The sequence below is a fragment of the Patella vulgata genome, chromosome 2, assembly GCF_932274485.2.
Source record: "Patella vulgata chromosome 2, xgPatVulg1.2, whole genome shotgun sequence".
NCBI classification, from domain to species: Eukaryota; Metazoa; Mollusca; class Gastropoda; family Patellidae; genus Patella; species Patella vulgata.
Window position 1 is genome coordinate 18,918,202 of NC_065880.2, and position 10,109 is coordinate 18,928,310.

At 49.6% G+C, this 10,109-nt stretch overlaps 45 non-coding genes across 45 annotated transcripts; all 45 read left to right on the forward strand.

The window, feature by feature from the left end:
• The first annotated feature begins 136 nt into the window (after positions 1-136).
• On the forward strand, positions 137-255 carry LOC130011602 (5S ribosomal RNA). The gene has a single exon (XR_008786909.1). It is a non-coding gene; the product is annotated as a 5S ribosomal RNA (ribosomal RNA).
• Positions 256-331: 76 nt separating this feature from the next.
• On the forward strand, positions 332-450 carry LOC130011425 (5S ribosomal RNA). The gene has a single exon (XR_008786732.1). It is a non-coding gene; the product is annotated as a 5S ribosomal RNA (ribosomal RNA).
• A 77-nt stretch (positions 451-527) lies between these two features.
• Positions 528-646, forward strand: LOC130011825 (5S ribosomal RNA). Its single transcript, XR_008787135.1, has one exon. It is a non-coding gene; the product is annotated as a 5S ribosomal RNA (ribosomal RNA).
• A 163-nt stretch (positions 647-809) lies between these two features.
• Positions 810-928, forward strand: LOC130011426 (5S ribosomal RNA). The gene has a single exon (XR_008786733.1). It is a non-coding gene; the product is annotated as a 5S ribosomal RNA (ribosomal RNA).
• A 76-nt stretch (positions 929-1,004) lies between these two features.
• Positions 1,005-1,123, forward strand: LOC130011427 (5S ribosomal RNA). Its single transcript, XR_008786734.1, has one exon. It is a non-coding gene; the product is annotated as a 5S ribosomal RNA (ribosomal RNA).
• Positions 1,124-1,200: 77 nt separating this feature from the next.
• LOC130011826 (5S ribosomal RNA) lies at positions 1,201-1,319 on the forward strand. Its single transcript, XR_008787137.1, has one exon. It is a non-coding gene; the product is annotated as a 5S ribosomal RNA (ribosomal RNA).
• Positions 1,320-1,483: 164 nt separating this feature from the next.
• On the forward strand, positions 1,484-1,602 carry LOC130011428 (5S ribosomal RNA). Its single transcript, XR_008786735.1, has one exon. It is a non-coding gene; the product is annotated as a 5S ribosomal RNA (ribosomal RNA).
• A 76-nt stretch (positions 1,603-1,678) lies between these two features.
• LOC130011430 (5S ribosomal RNA) lies at positions 1,679-1,797 on the forward strand. Its single transcript, XR_008786737.1, has one exon. It is a non-coding gene; the product is annotated as a 5S ribosomal RNA (ribosomal RNA).
• A 77-nt stretch (positions 1,798-1,874) lies between these two features.
• Positions 1,875-1,993, forward strand: LOC130011827 (5S ribosomal RNA). The gene has a single exon (XR_008787138.1). It is a non-coding gene; the product is annotated as a 5S ribosomal RNA (ribosomal RNA).
• Positions 1,994-2,157: 164 nt separating this feature from the next.
• On the forward strand, positions 2,158-2,276 carry LOC130011431 (5S ribosomal RNA). The gene has a single exon (XR_008786738.1). It is a non-coding gene; the product is annotated as a 5S ribosomal RNA (ribosomal RNA).
• A 76-nt stretch (positions 2,277-2,352) lies between these two features.
• On the forward strand, positions 2,353-2,471 carry LOC130011605 (5S ribosomal RNA). Its single transcript, XR_008786912.1, has one exon. It is a non-coding gene; the product is annotated as a 5S ribosomal RNA (ribosomal RNA).
• A 77-nt stretch (positions 2,472-2,548) lies between these two features.
• On the forward strand, positions 2,549-2,667 carry LOC130011828 (5S ribosomal RNA). The gene has a single exon (XR_008787139.1). It is a non-coding gene; the product is annotated as a 5S ribosomal RNA (ribosomal RNA).
• Positions 2,668-2,830: 163 nt separating this feature from the next.
• On the forward strand, positions 2,831-2,949 carry LOC130011432 (5S ribosomal RNA). Its single transcript, XR_008786739.1, has one exon. It is a non-coding gene; the product is annotated as a 5S ribosomal RNA (ribosomal RNA).
• A 76-nt stretch (positions 2,950-3,025) lies between these two features.
• LOC130011433 (5S ribosomal RNA) lies at positions 3,026-3,144 on the forward strand. Its single transcript, XR_008786740.1, has one exon. It is a non-coding gene; the product is annotated as a 5S ribosomal RNA (ribosomal RNA).
• Positions 3,145-3,221: 77 nt separating this feature from the next.
• LOC130011829 (5S ribosomal RNA) lies at positions 3,222-3,340 on the forward strand. The gene has a single exon (XR_008787140.1). It is a non-coding gene; the product is annotated as a 5S ribosomal RNA (ribosomal RNA).
• Positions 3,341-3,503: 163 nt separating this feature from the next.
• Positions 3,504-3,622, forward strand: LOC130011434 (5S ribosomal RNA). Its single transcript, XR_008786741.1, has one exon. It is a non-coding gene; the product is annotated as a 5S ribosomal RNA (ribosomal RNA).
• A 76-nt stretch (positions 3,623-3,698) lies between these two features.
• On the forward strand, positions 3,699-3,817 carry LOC130011435 (5S ribosomal RNA). Its single transcript, XR_008786742.1, has one exon. It is a non-coding gene; the product is annotated as a 5S ribosomal RNA (ribosomal RNA).
• A 77-nt stretch (positions 3,818-3,894) lies between these two features.
• LOC130011915 (5S ribosomal RNA) lies at positions 3,895-4,013 on the forward strand. Its single transcript, XR_008787229.1, has one exon. It is a non-coding gene; the product is annotated as a 5S ribosomal RNA (ribosomal RNA).
• Positions 4,014-4,177: 164 nt separating this feature from the next.
• On the forward strand, positions 4,178-4,296 carry LOC130011436 (5S ribosomal RNA). Its single transcript, XR_008786743.1, has one exon. It is a non-coding gene; the product is annotated as a 5S ribosomal RNA (ribosomal RNA).
• A 76-nt stretch (positions 4,297-4,372) lies between these two features.
• On the forward strand, positions 4,373-4,491 carry LOC130011901 (5S ribosomal RNA). Its single transcript, XR_008787215.1, has one exon. It is a non-coding gene; the product is annotated as a 5S ribosomal RNA (ribosomal RNA).
• Positions 4,492-4,568: 77 nt separating this feature from the next.
• On the forward strand, positions 4,569-4,687 carry LOC130011831 (5S ribosomal RNA). Its single transcript, XR_008787142.1, has one exon. It is a non-coding gene; the product is annotated as a 5S ribosomal RNA (ribosomal RNA).
• A 76-nt stretch (positions 4,688-4,763) lies between these two features.
• LOC130011437 (5S ribosomal RNA) lies at positions 4,764-4,882 on the forward strand. The gene has a single exon (XR_008786744.1). It is a non-coding gene; the product is annotated as a 5S ribosomal RNA (ribosomal RNA).
• Positions 4,883-4,959: 77 nt separating this feature from the next.
• On the forward strand, positions 4,960-5,078 carry LOC130011832 (5S ribosomal RNA). The gene has a single exon (XR_008787143.1). It is a non-coding gene; the product is annotated as a 5S ribosomal RNA (ribosomal RNA).
• A 165-nt stretch (positions 5,079-5,243) lies between these two features.
• On the forward strand, positions 5,244-5,362 carry LOC130011438 (5S ribosomal RNA). Its single transcript, XR_008786745.1, has one exon. It is a non-coding gene; the product is annotated as a 5S ribosomal RNA (ribosomal RNA).
• A 76-nt stretch (positions 5,363-5,438) lies between these two features.
• On the forward strand, positions 5,439-5,557 carry LOC130011439 (5S ribosomal RNA). The gene has a single exon (XR_008786746.1). It is a non-coding gene; the product is annotated as a 5S ribosomal RNA (ribosomal RNA).
• Positions 5,558-5,634: 77 nt separating this feature from the next.
• Positions 5,635-5,753, forward strand: LOC130011833 (5S ribosomal RNA). The gene has a single exon (XR_008787144.1). It is a non-coding gene; the product is annotated as a 5S ribosomal RNA (ribosomal RNA).
• Positions 5,754-5,917: 164 nt separating this feature from the next.
• On the forward strand, positions 5,918-6,036 carry LOC130011441 (5S ribosomal RNA). The gene has a single exon (XR_008786748.1). It is a non-coding gene; the product is annotated as a 5S ribosomal RNA (ribosomal RNA).
• Positions 6,037-6,112: 76 nt separating this feature from the next.
• On the forward strand, positions 6,113-6,231 carry LOC130011442 (5S ribosomal RNA). The gene has a single exon (XR_008786749.1). It is a non-coding gene; the product is annotated as a 5S ribosomal RNA (ribosomal RNA).
• A 77-nt stretch (positions 6,232-6,308) lies between these two features.
• LOC130011834 (5S ribosomal RNA) lies at positions 6,309-6,427 on the forward strand. The gene has a single exon (XR_008787145.1). It is a non-coding gene; the product is annotated as a 5S ribosomal RNA (ribosomal RNA).
• A 162-nt stretch (positions 6,428-6,589) lies between these two features.
• On the forward strand, positions 6,590-6,708 carry LOC130011443 (5S ribosomal RNA). The gene has a single exon (XR_008786750.1). It is a non-coding gene; the product is annotated as a 5S ribosomal RNA (ribosomal RNA).
• Positions 6,709-6,784: 76 nt separating this feature from the next.
• LOC130011444 (5S ribosomal RNA) lies at positions 6,785-6,903 on the forward strand. Its single transcript, XR_008786751.1, has one exon. It is a non-coding gene; the product is annotated as a 5S ribosomal RNA (ribosomal RNA).
• A 77-nt stretch (positions 6,904-6,980) lies between these two features.
• Positions 6,981-7,099, forward strand: LOC130011835 (5S ribosomal RNA). The gene has a single exon (XR_008787146.1). It is a non-coding gene; the product is annotated as a 5S ribosomal RNA (ribosomal RNA).
• A 164-nt stretch (positions 7,100-7,263) lies between these two features.
• On the forward strand, positions 7,264-7,382 carry LOC130011445 (5S ribosomal RNA). The gene has a single exon (XR_008786752.1). It is a non-coding gene; the product is annotated as a 5S ribosomal RNA (ribosomal RNA).
• Positions 7,383-7,458: 76 nt separating this feature from the next.
• Positions 7,459-7,577, forward strand: LOC130011446 (5S ribosomal RNA). Its single transcript, XR_008786753.1, has one exon. It is a non-coding gene; the product is annotated as a 5S ribosomal RNA (ribosomal RNA).
• A 77-nt stretch (positions 7,578-7,654) lies between these two features.
• On the forward strand, positions 7,655-7,773 carry LOC130011580 (5S ribosomal RNA). Its single transcript, XR_008786888.1, has one exon. It is a non-coding gene; the product is annotated as a 5S ribosomal RNA (ribosomal RNA).
• A 164-nt stretch (positions 7,774-7,937) lies between these two features.
• Positions 7,938-8,056, forward strand: LOC130011910 (5S ribosomal RNA). The gene has a single exon (XR_008787224.1). It is a non-coding gene; the product is annotated as a 5S ribosomal RNA (ribosomal RNA).
• A 76-nt stretch (positions 8,057-8,132) lies between these two features.
• On the forward strand, positions 8,133-8,251 carry LOC130011447 (5S ribosomal RNA). Its single transcript, XR_008786754.1, has one exon. It is a non-coding gene; the product is annotated as a 5S ribosomal RNA (ribosomal RNA).
• Positions 8,252-8,328: 77 nt separating this feature from the next.
• LOC130011581 (5S ribosomal RNA) lies at positions 8,329-8,447 on the forward strand. The gene has a single exon (XR_008786889.1). It is a non-coding gene; the product is annotated as a 5S ribosomal RNA (ribosomal RNA).
• A 164-nt stretch (positions 8,448-8,611) lies between these two features.
• LOC130011911 (5S ribosomal RNA) lies at positions 8,612-8,730 on the forward strand. Its single transcript, XR_008787225.1, has one exon. It is a non-coding gene; the product is annotated as a 5S ribosomal RNA (ribosomal RNA).
• A 76-nt stretch (positions 8,731-8,806) lies between these two features.
• Positions 8,807-8,925, forward strand: LOC130011448 (5S ribosomal RNA). The gene has a single exon (XR_008786755.1). It is a non-coding gene; the product is annotated as a 5S ribosomal RNA (ribosomal RNA).
• A 77-nt stretch (positions 8,926-9,002) lies between these two features.
• Positions 9,003-9,121, forward strand: LOC130011836 (5S ribosomal RNA). The gene has a single exon (XR_008787147.1). It is a non-coding gene; the product is annotated as a 5S ribosomal RNA (ribosomal RNA).
• A 165-nt stretch (positions 9,122-9,286) lies between these two features.
• Positions 9,287-9,405, forward strand: LOC130011449 (5S ribosomal RNA). Its single transcript, XR_008786756.1, has one exon. It is a non-coding gene; the product is annotated as a 5S ribosomal RNA (ribosomal RNA).
• Positions 9,406-9,481: 76 nt separating this feature from the next.
• Positions 9,482-9,600, forward strand: LOC130011611 (5S ribosomal RNA). The gene has a single exon (XR_008786918.1). It is a non-coding gene; the product is annotated as a 5S ribosomal RNA (ribosomal RNA).
• A 77-nt stretch (positions 9,601-9,677) lies between these two features.
• LOC130011837 (5S ribosomal RNA) lies at positions 9,678-9,796 on the forward strand. The gene has a single exon (XR_008787148.1). It is a non-coding gene; the product is annotated as a 5S ribosomal RNA (ribosomal RNA).
• A 162-nt stretch (positions 9,797-9,958) lies between these two features.
• LOC130011450 (5S ribosomal RNA) lies at positions 9,959-10,077 on the forward strand. The gene has a single exon (XR_008786757.1). It is a non-coding gene; the product is annotated as a 5S ribosomal RNA (ribosomal RNA).
• Positions 10,078-10,109: the final 32 nt, after the last annotated feature.

Sequence of the window (10,109 nt, forward strand, 5' to 3'; positions counted from 1 at the left end):
TCAATTTTCCGCACTTCAGGCCATTGTACGTCTTCTTTGGCATAACATTAGCTCCCCCCCCCCCTCCGCCCCGGGGGAAAAAAGATACAGAAAGAATTTGAGTAAAAATAACTACGGGTTTTATTCACCTTCGCTCGTCTACGGCCACACCACGTTGAAAACACCAGTTCTCGTCCGGTCACTGAAGTTAAGCAACGTCGGGCCCGGTCAGTACTTGGATGGGTGACCGCCTGGGAACACCGGGTGCTGTAGACGCCTAGTTTTTTTAAAAGAAACCAATTTTCGGCGGACTTGAGTTAAGCATAACTACGGGTTTTATTCGCCTTCTCTCGTCTACGGCCACACCACGTTGAAAACACCAGTTCTCGTCCGATCACTGAAGTTAAGCAACGTCGGGCCCGGTCAGTACTTGGATGGGTGACCGCCTGGGAACACCGGGTGCTGTAGACGCCTAGTTTTTTTGAAAAGAAACCAATTTTCGGCGGACTTGAGTTTGGAATAACTACGGGTTTTATTCGTCTTCTCTCGTCTACGGCCATACCACGTTGAAAACACCAGTTCTCGTCCGATCACTGAAGTTAAGCAACGTCGGGCCCGGTTAGTACTTGGATGGGTGACCGCCTGGGAACACCGGGTGCTGTAGACGCCTTTTTTCCCGATTGTTTCAACTAAAAATGAATTTTCCGCACTTCAGGCCATTGTACGTCTTCTTTGGCATAACATTAGCTCCCCCCCCCTCCGCCCCGGGGGAAAAAAGATACAGAAAGAATTTGAGTAAAAATAACTACGGGTTTTATTCACCTTCGCTCGTCTACGGCCACACCACGTTGAAAACACCAGTTCTCGTCCGATCACTGAAGTTAAGCAACGTCGGGCCCGGTCAGTACTTGGATGGGTGACCGCCTGGGAACACCGGGTGCTGTAGACGCCTAGTTTTTTGAAAAGAAACCAATTTTCGGCGGACTTGAGTTAAGCATAACTACGGGTTTTATTCGCCTTCTCTCGTCTACGGCCACACCACGTTGAAAACACCAGTTCTCGTCCGATCACTGAAGTTAAGCAACGTCGGGCCCGGTCAGTACTTGGATGGGTGACCGCCTGGGAACACCGGGTGCTGTAGACGCCTAGTTTTTTTGAAAAGAAACCAATTTTCGGCGGACTTGAGTTTGGAATAACTACGGGTTTTATTCGTCTTCTCTCGTCTACGGCCATACCACGTTGAAAACACCAGTTCTCGTCCGATCACTGAAGTTAAGCAACGTCGGGCCCGGTTAGTACTTGGATGGGTGACCGCCTGGGAACACCGGGTGCTGTAGACGCCTTTTTTCCCGATTGTTTCAACTAAAAATCAATTTTCCGCACTTCAGGCCATTGTACGTCTTCTTTGGCATAACATTAGCTCCCCCCCCCCTCCGCCCCGGGGGAAAAAAGATACAGAAAGAATTTGAGTAAAAATAACTACGGGTTTTATTCACCTTCGCTCGTCTACGGCCACACCACGTTGAAAACACCAGTTCTCGTCCGATCACTGAAGTTAAGCAACGTCGGGCCCGGTCAGTACTTGGATGGGTGACCGCCTGGGAACACCGGGTGCTGTAGACGCCTAGTTTTTTGAAAAGAAACCAATTTTCGGCGGACTTGAGTTAAGCATAACTACGGGTTTTATTCGCCTTCTCTCGTCTACGGCCACACCACGTTGAAAACACCAGTTCTCGTCCGATCACTGAAGTTAAGCAACGTCGGGCCCGGTCAGTACTTGGATGGGTGACCGCCTGGGAACACCGGGTGCTGTAGACGCCTAGTTTTTTTGAAAAGAAACCAATTTTCGGCGGACTTGAGTTTGGAATAACTACGGGTTTTATTCGTCTTCTCTCGTCTACGGCCATACCACGTTGAAAACACCAGTTCTCGTCCGATCACTGAAGTTAAGCAACGTCGGGCCCGGTTAGTACTTGGATGGGTGACCGCCTGGGAACACCGGGTGCTGTAGACGCCTTTTTTCCCGATTGTTTCAACTAAAAATCAATTTTCCGCACTTCAGGCCATTGTACGTCTTCTTTGGCATAACATTAGCTCCCCCCCCCCTCCGCCCCGGGGGAAAAAAGATACAGAAAGAATTTGAGTAAAAATAACTACGGGTTTTATTCACCTTCGCTCGTCTACGGCCACACCACGTTGAAAACACCAGTTCTCGTCCGATCACTGAAGTTAAGCAACGTCGGGCCCGGTCAGTACTTGGATGGGTGACCGCCTGGGAACACCGGGTGCTGTAGACGCCTAGTTTTTTGAAAAGAAACCAATTTTCGGCGGACTTGAGTTAAGCATAACTACGGGTTTTATTCGCCTTCTCTCGTCTACGGCCACACCACGTTGAAAACACCAGTTCTCGTCCGATCACTAAAGTTAAGCAACGTCGGGCCCGGTCAGTACTTGGATGGGTGACCGCCTGGGAACACCGGGTGCTGTAGACGCCTAGTTTTTTTGAAAAGAAACCAATTTTCGGCGGACTTGAGTTTGGAATAACTACGGGTTTTATTCGTCTTCTCTCGTCTACGGCCATACCACGTTGAAAACACCAGTTCTCGTCCGATCACTGAAGTTAAGCAACGTCGGGCCCGGTTAGTACTTGGATGGGTGACCGCCTGGGAACACCGGGTGCTGTAGACGCCTTTTTTCCCGATTGTTTCAACTAAAAATCAATTTTCCGCACTTCAGGCCATTGTACGTCTTCTTTGGCATAACATTAGCTCCCCCCCCCTCCGCCCCGGGGGAAAAAAGATACAGAAAGAATTTGAGTAAAAATAACTACGGGTTTTATTCACCTTCGCTCGTCTACGGCCACACCACGTTGAAAACACCAGTTCTCGTCCGATCACTGAAGTTAAGCAACGTCGGGCCCGGTCAGTACTTGGATGGGTGACCGCCTGGGAACACCGGGTGCTGTAGACGCCTAGTTTTTTGAAAAGAAACCAATTTTCGGCGGACTTGAGTTAAGCATAACTACGGGTTTTATTCGCCTTCTCTCGTCTACGGCCACACCACGTTGAAAACACCAGTTCTCGTCCGATCACTGAAGTTAAGCAACGTCGGGCCCGGTCAGTACTTGGATGGGTGACCGCCTGGGAACACCGGGTGCTGTAGACGCCTAGTTTTTTTGAAAAGAAACCAATTTTCGGCGGACTTGAGTTTGGAATAACTACGGGTTTTATTCGTCTTCTCTCGTCTACGGCCATACCACGTTGAAAACACCAGTTCTCGTCCGATCACTGAAGTTAAGCAACGTCGGGCCCGGTTAGTACTTGGATGGGTGACCGCCTGGGAACACCGGGTGCTGTAGACGCCTTTTTTCCCGATTGTTTCAACTAAAAATCAATTTTCCGCACTTCAGGCCATTGTACGTCTTCTTTGGCATAACATTAGCCCCCCCCCCCTCCGCCCCGGGGGAAAAAAGATACAGAAAGAATTTGAGTAAAAATAACTACGGGTTTTATTCACTTTCGCTCGTCTACGGCCACACCACGTTGAAAACACCAGTTCTCGTCCGATCACTGAAGTTAAGCAACGTCGGGCCCGGTCAGTACTTGGATGGGTGACCGCCTGGGAACACCGGGTGCTGTAGACGCCTAGTTTTTTGAAAAGAAACCAATTTTCGGCGGACTTGAGTTAAGCATAACTACGGGTTTTATTCGCCTTCTCTCGTCTACGGCCACACCACGTTGAAAACACCAGTTCTCGTCCGATCACTGAAGTTAAGCAACGTCGGGCCCGGTCAGTACTTGGATGGGTGACCGCCTGGGAACACCGGGTGCTGTAGACGCCTAGTTTTTTTGAAAAGAAACCAATTTTCGGCGGACTTGAGTTTGGAATAACTACGGGTTTTATTCGTCTTCTCTCGTCTACGGCCATACCACGTTGAAAACACCAGTTCTCGTCCGATCACTGAAGTTAAGCAACGTCGGGCCCGGTTAGTACTTGGATGGGTGACCGCCTGGGAACACCGGGTGCTATAGACGCCTTTTTTCCCGATTGTTTCAACTAAAAATCAATTTTCCGCACTTCAGGCCATTGTACGTCTTCTTTGGCATAACATTAGCTCCCCCCCCCCTCCGCCCCGGGGGAAAAAAGATACAGAAAGAATTTGAGTAAAAATAACTACGGGTTTTATTCACCTTCGCTCGTCTACGGCCACACCACGTTGAAAACACCAGTTCTCGTCCGATCACTGAAGTTAAGCAACGTCGGGCCCGGTCAGTACTTGGATGGGTGACCGCCTGGGAACACCGGGTGCTGTAGACGCCTAGTTTTTTGAAAAGAAACCAATTTTCGGCGGACTTGAGTTAAGCATAACTACGGGTTTTATTCGCCTTCTCTCGTCTACGGCCACACCACGTTGAAAACACCAGTTCTCGTCCGATCACTGAAGTTAAGCAACGTCGGGCCCGGTTAGTACTTGGATGGGTGACCGCCTGGGAACACCGGGTGCTGTAGACGCCTAGTTTTTTTGAAAAGAAACCAATTTTCGGCGGACTTGAGTTTGGAATAACTACGGGTTTTATTCGTCTTCTCTCGTCTACGGCCATACCACGTTGAAAACACCAGTTCTCGTCCGATCACTGAAGTTAAGCAACGTCGGGCCCGGTTAGTACTTGGATGGGTGACCGCCTGGGAACACCGGGTGCTGTAGACGCCTAGTTTTTTGAAAAGAAACCAATTTTCGGCGGACTTGAGTTAAGCATAACTACGGGTTTTATTCGCCTTCTCTCGTCTACGGCCACACCACGTTGAAAACACCAGTTCTCGTCCGATCACTGAAGTTAAGCAACGTCGGGCCCGGTCAGTACTTGGATGGGTGACCGCCTGGGAACACCGGGTGCTGTAGACGCCTAGTTTTTTTGAAAAGAAACCAATTTTCGGCGGACTTGAGTTTGGAATAACTACGGGTTTTATTCGTCTTCTCTCGTCTACGGCCATACCACGTTGAAAACACCAGTTCTCGTCCGATCACTGAAGTTAAGCAACGTCGGGCCCGGTTAGTACTTGGATGGGTGACCGCCTGGGAACACCGGGTGCTGTAGACGCCTTTTTTCCCGATTGTTTCAACTAAAAATCAATTTTCCGCACTTCAGGCCATTGTACGTCTTCTTTGGCATAACATTAGCTCCCCCCCCCCCTCCGCCCCGGGGGAAAAAAGATACAGAAAGAATTTGAGTAAAAATAACTACGGGTTTTATTCACCTTCGCTCGTCTACGGCCACACCACGTTGAAAACACCAGTTCTCGTCCGATCACTGAAGTTAAGCAACGTCGGGCCCGGTCAGTACTTGGATGGGTGACCGCCTGGGAACACCGGGTGCTGTAGACGCCTAGTTTTTTGAAAAGAAACCAATTTTCGGCGGACTTGAGTTAAGCATAACTACGGGTTTTATTCGCCTTCTCTCGTCTACGGCCACACCACGTTGAAAACACCAGTTCTCGTCCGATCACTGAAGTTAAGCAACGTCGGGCCCGGTCAGTACTTGGATGGGTGACCGCCTGGGAACACCGGGTGCTGTAGACGCCTAGTTTTTTTGAAAAGAAACCAATTTTCGGCGGACTTGAGTTTGGAATAACTACGGGTTTTATTCGTCTTCTCTCGTCTACGGCCATACCACGTTGAAAACACCAGTTCTCGTCCGATCACTGAAGTTAAGCAACGTCGGGCCCGGTTAGTACTTGGATGGGTGACCGCCTGGGAACACCGGGTGCTGTAGACGCCTTTTTTCCCGATTGTTTCAACTAAAAATCAATTTTCCGCACTTCAGGCCATTGTACGTCTTCTTTGGCATAACATTAGCTCCCCCCCCCCTCCGCCCCGGGGGAAAAAAGATACAGAAAGAATTTGAGTAAAAATAACTACGGGTTTTATTCACCTTCGCTCGTCTACGGCCACACCACGTTGAAAACACCAGTTCTCGTCCGATCACTGAAGTTAAGCAACGTCGGGCCCGGTCAGTACTTGGATGGGTGACCGCCTGGGAACACCGGGTGCTGTAGACGCCTAGTTTTTTGAAAAGAAACCAATTTTCGGCGGACTTGAGTTAAGCATAACTACGGGTTTTATTCGCCTTCTCTAGTCTACGGCCACACCACGTTGAAAACACCAGTTCTCGTCCGATCACTGAAGTTAAGCAACGTCGGGCCCGGTCAGTACTTGGATGGGTGACCGCCTGGGAACACCGGGTGCTGTAGACGCCTAGTTTTTTTGAAAAGAAACCAATTTTCGGCGGACTTGAGTTTGGAATAACTACGGGTTTTATTCGTCTTCTCTCGTCTACGGCCATACCACGTTGAAAACACCAGTTCTCGTCCGATCACTGAAGTTAAGCAACGTCGGGCCCGGTTAGTACTTGGATGGGTGACCGCCTGGGAACACCGGGTGCTGTAGACGCCTTTTTTCCCGATTGTTTCAACTAAAAATCAATTTTCCGCACTTCAGGCCATTGTACGTCTTCTTTGGCATAACATTAGCTCCCCCCCCTCCGCCCCGGGGGAAAAAAGATACAGAAAGAATTTGAGTAAAAATAACTACGGGTTTTATTCACCTTCGCTCGTCTACGGCCACACCACGTTGAAAACACCAGTTCTCGTCCGATCACTGAAGTTAAGCAACGTCGGGCCCGGTCAGTACTTGGATGGGTGACCGCCTGGGAACACCGGGTGCTGTAGACGCCTAGTTTTTTTAAAAGAAACCAATTTTCGGCGGACTTGAGTTAAGCATAACTACGGGTTTTATTCGCCTTCTCTCGTCTACGGCCACACCACGTTGAAAACACCAGTTCTCGTCCGATCACTGAAGTTAAGCAACGTCGGGCCCGGTCAGTACTTGGATGGGTGACCGCCTGGGAACACCGGGTGCTGTAGACGCCTAGTTTTTTTGAAAAGAAACCAATTTTCGGCGGACTTGAGTTTGGAATAACTACGGGTTTTATTCGTCTTCTCTCGTCTACGGCCATACCACGTTGAAAACACCAGTTCTCGTCCGATCACTGAAGTTAAGCAACGTCGGGCCCGGTTAGTACTTGGATGGGTGACCGCCTGGGAACACCGGGTGCTGTAGACGCCTTTTTTCCCGATTGTTTCAACTAAAAATCAATTTTCCGCACTTCAGGCCATTGTACGTCTTCTTTGGCATAACATTAGCTCCCCCCCCCCTCCGCCCCGGGGGAAAAAAGATACAGAAAGAATTTGAGTAAAAATAACTACGGGTTTTATTCACCTTCGCTCGTCTACGGCCACACCACGTTGAAAACACCAGTTCTCGTCCGATCACTGAAGTTAAGCAACGTCGGGCCCGGTCAGTACTTGGATGGGTGACCGCCTGGGAACACCGGGTGCTGTAGACGCCTAGTTTTTTGAAAAGAAACCAATTTTCGGCGGACTTGAGTTAAGCATAACTACGGGTTTTATTCGCCTTCTCTCGTCTACGGCCACACCACGTTGAAAACACCAGTTCTCGTCCGATCACTGAAGTTAAGCAACGTCGGGCCCGGTCAGTACTTGGATGGGTGACCGCCTGGGAACACCGGGTGCTGTAGACGCCTAGTTTTTTTGAAAAGAAACCAATTTTCGGCGGACTTGAGTTTGGAATAACTACGGGTTTTATTCGTCTTCTCTCGTCTACGGCCATACCACGTTGAAAACACCAGTTCTCGTCCGATCACTGAAGTTAAGCAACGTCGGGCCCGGTTAGTACTTGGATGGGTGACCGCCTGGTAACACCGGGTGCTGTAGACGCCTTTTTTCCCGATTGTTTCAACTAAAAATCAATTTTCCGCACTTCAGGCCATTGTACGTCTTCTTTGGCATAACATTAGCTCCCCCCCCCCTCCGCCCCGGGGGAAAAAAGATACAGAAAGAATTTGAGTAAAAATAACTACGGGTTTTATTCACCTTCGCTCGTCTACGGCCACACCACGTTGAAAACACCAGTTCTCGTCCGATCACTGAAGTTAAGCAACGTCGGGCCCGGTCAGTACTTGGATGGGTGACCGCCTGGGAAGACCGGGTGCTGTAGACGCCTAGTTTTTTGAAAAGAAACCAATTTTCGGCGGACTTGAGTTAAGCATAACTACGGGTTTTATTCGCCTTCTCTCGTCTACGGCCACACCACGTTGAAAACACCAGTTCTCGTCCGATCACTGAAGTTAAGCAACGTCGGGCCCGGTCAGTACTTGGATGGGTGACCGCCTGGGAACACCGGGTGCTGTAGACGCCTAGTTTTTTTGAAAAGAAACCAATTTTCGGCGGACTTGAGTTTTGAATAACTACGGGTTTTATTCGTCTTCTCTCGTCTACGGCCATACCACGTTGAAAACACCAGTTCTCGTCCGATCACTGAAGTTAAGCAACGTCGGGCCCGGTTAGTACTTGGATGGGTGACCGCCTGGTAACACCGGGTGCTGTAGACGCCTTTTTTCCCGATTGTTTCAACTAAAAATCAATTTTCCGCACTTCAGGCCATTGTACGTCTTCTTTGGCATAACATTAGCTCCCCCCCCCCTCCGCCCCGGGGGAAAAAAGATACAGAAAGAATTTGAGTAAAAATAACTACGGGTTTTATTCACCTTCGCTCGTCTACGGCCACACCACGTTGAAAACACCAGTTCTCGTCCGATCACTGAAGTTAAGCAACGTCGGGCCCGGTCAGTACTTGGATGGGTGACCGCCTGGGAAGACCGGGTGCTGTAGACGCCTAGTTTTTTGAAAAGAAACCAATTTTCGGCGGACTTGAGTTAAGCATAACTACGGGTTTTATTCGCCTTCTCTCGTCTACGGCCACACCACGTTGAAAACACCAGTTCTCGTCCGATCACTGAAGTTAAGCAACGTCGGGCCCGGTCAGTACTTGGATGGGTGACCGCCTGGGAACACCGGGTGCTGTAGACGCCTAGTTTTTTTGAAAAGAAACCAATTTTCGGCGGACTTGAGTTTGGAATAACTACGGGTTTTATTCGTCTTCTCTCGTCTACGGCCATACCACGTTGAAAACACCAGTTCTCGTCCGATCACTGAAGTTAAGCAACGTCGGGCCCGGTTAGTACTTGGATGGGTGACCGCCTGGGAACACCGGGTGCTGTAGACGCCTTTTTTCCCGATTGTTTCAACTAAAAATCAATTTTCCGCACTTCAGGCCATTGTACGTCTTCTTTGGCATAACATTAGCTCCCCCCCCCCCTCCGCCCCGGGGGAAAAAAGATACAGAAAGAATTTGAGTAAAAATAACTACGGGTTTTATTCACCTTCGCTCGTCTACGGCCACACCACGTTGAAAACACCAGTTCTCGTCCGATCACTGAAGTTAAGCAACGTCGGGCCCGGTCAGTACTTGGATGGGTGACCGCCTGGGAACACCGGGTGCTGTAGACGCCTAGTTTTTTGAAAAGAAACCAATTTTCGGCGGACTTGAGTTAAGCATAACTACGGGTTTTATTCGCCTTCTCTCGTCTACGGCCACACCACGTTGAAAACATCAGTTCTCGTCCGATCACTGAAGTTAAGCAACGTCGGGCCCGGTCAGTACTTGGATGGGTGACCGCCTGGGAACACCGGGTGCTGTAGACGCCTAGTTTTTTTGAAAAGAAACCAATTTTCGGCGGACTTGAGTTTGGAATAACTACGGGTTTTATTCGTCTTCTCTCGTCTACGGCCATACCACGTTGAAAACACCAGTTCTCGTCCGATCACTGAAGTTAAGCAACGTCGGGCCCGGTTAGTACTTGGATGGGTGACCGCCTGGGAACACCGGGTGCTGTAGACGCCTTTTTTCCCGATTGTTTCAACTAAAAATCAATTTTCCGCACTTCAGGCCATTGTACGTCTTCTTTGGCATAACATTAGCTCCCCCCCCTCCGCCCCGGGGGAAAAAAGATACAGAAAGAATTTGAGTAAAAATAACTACGGGTTTTATTCACCTTCGCTCGTCTACGGCCACACCACGTTGAAAACACCAGTTCTCGTCCGATCACTGAAGTTAAGCAACGTCGGGCCCGGTCAGTACTTGGATGGGTGACCGCCTGGGAACACCGGGTGCTGTAGACGCCTAGTTTTTTTAAAAGAAACCAATTTTCGGC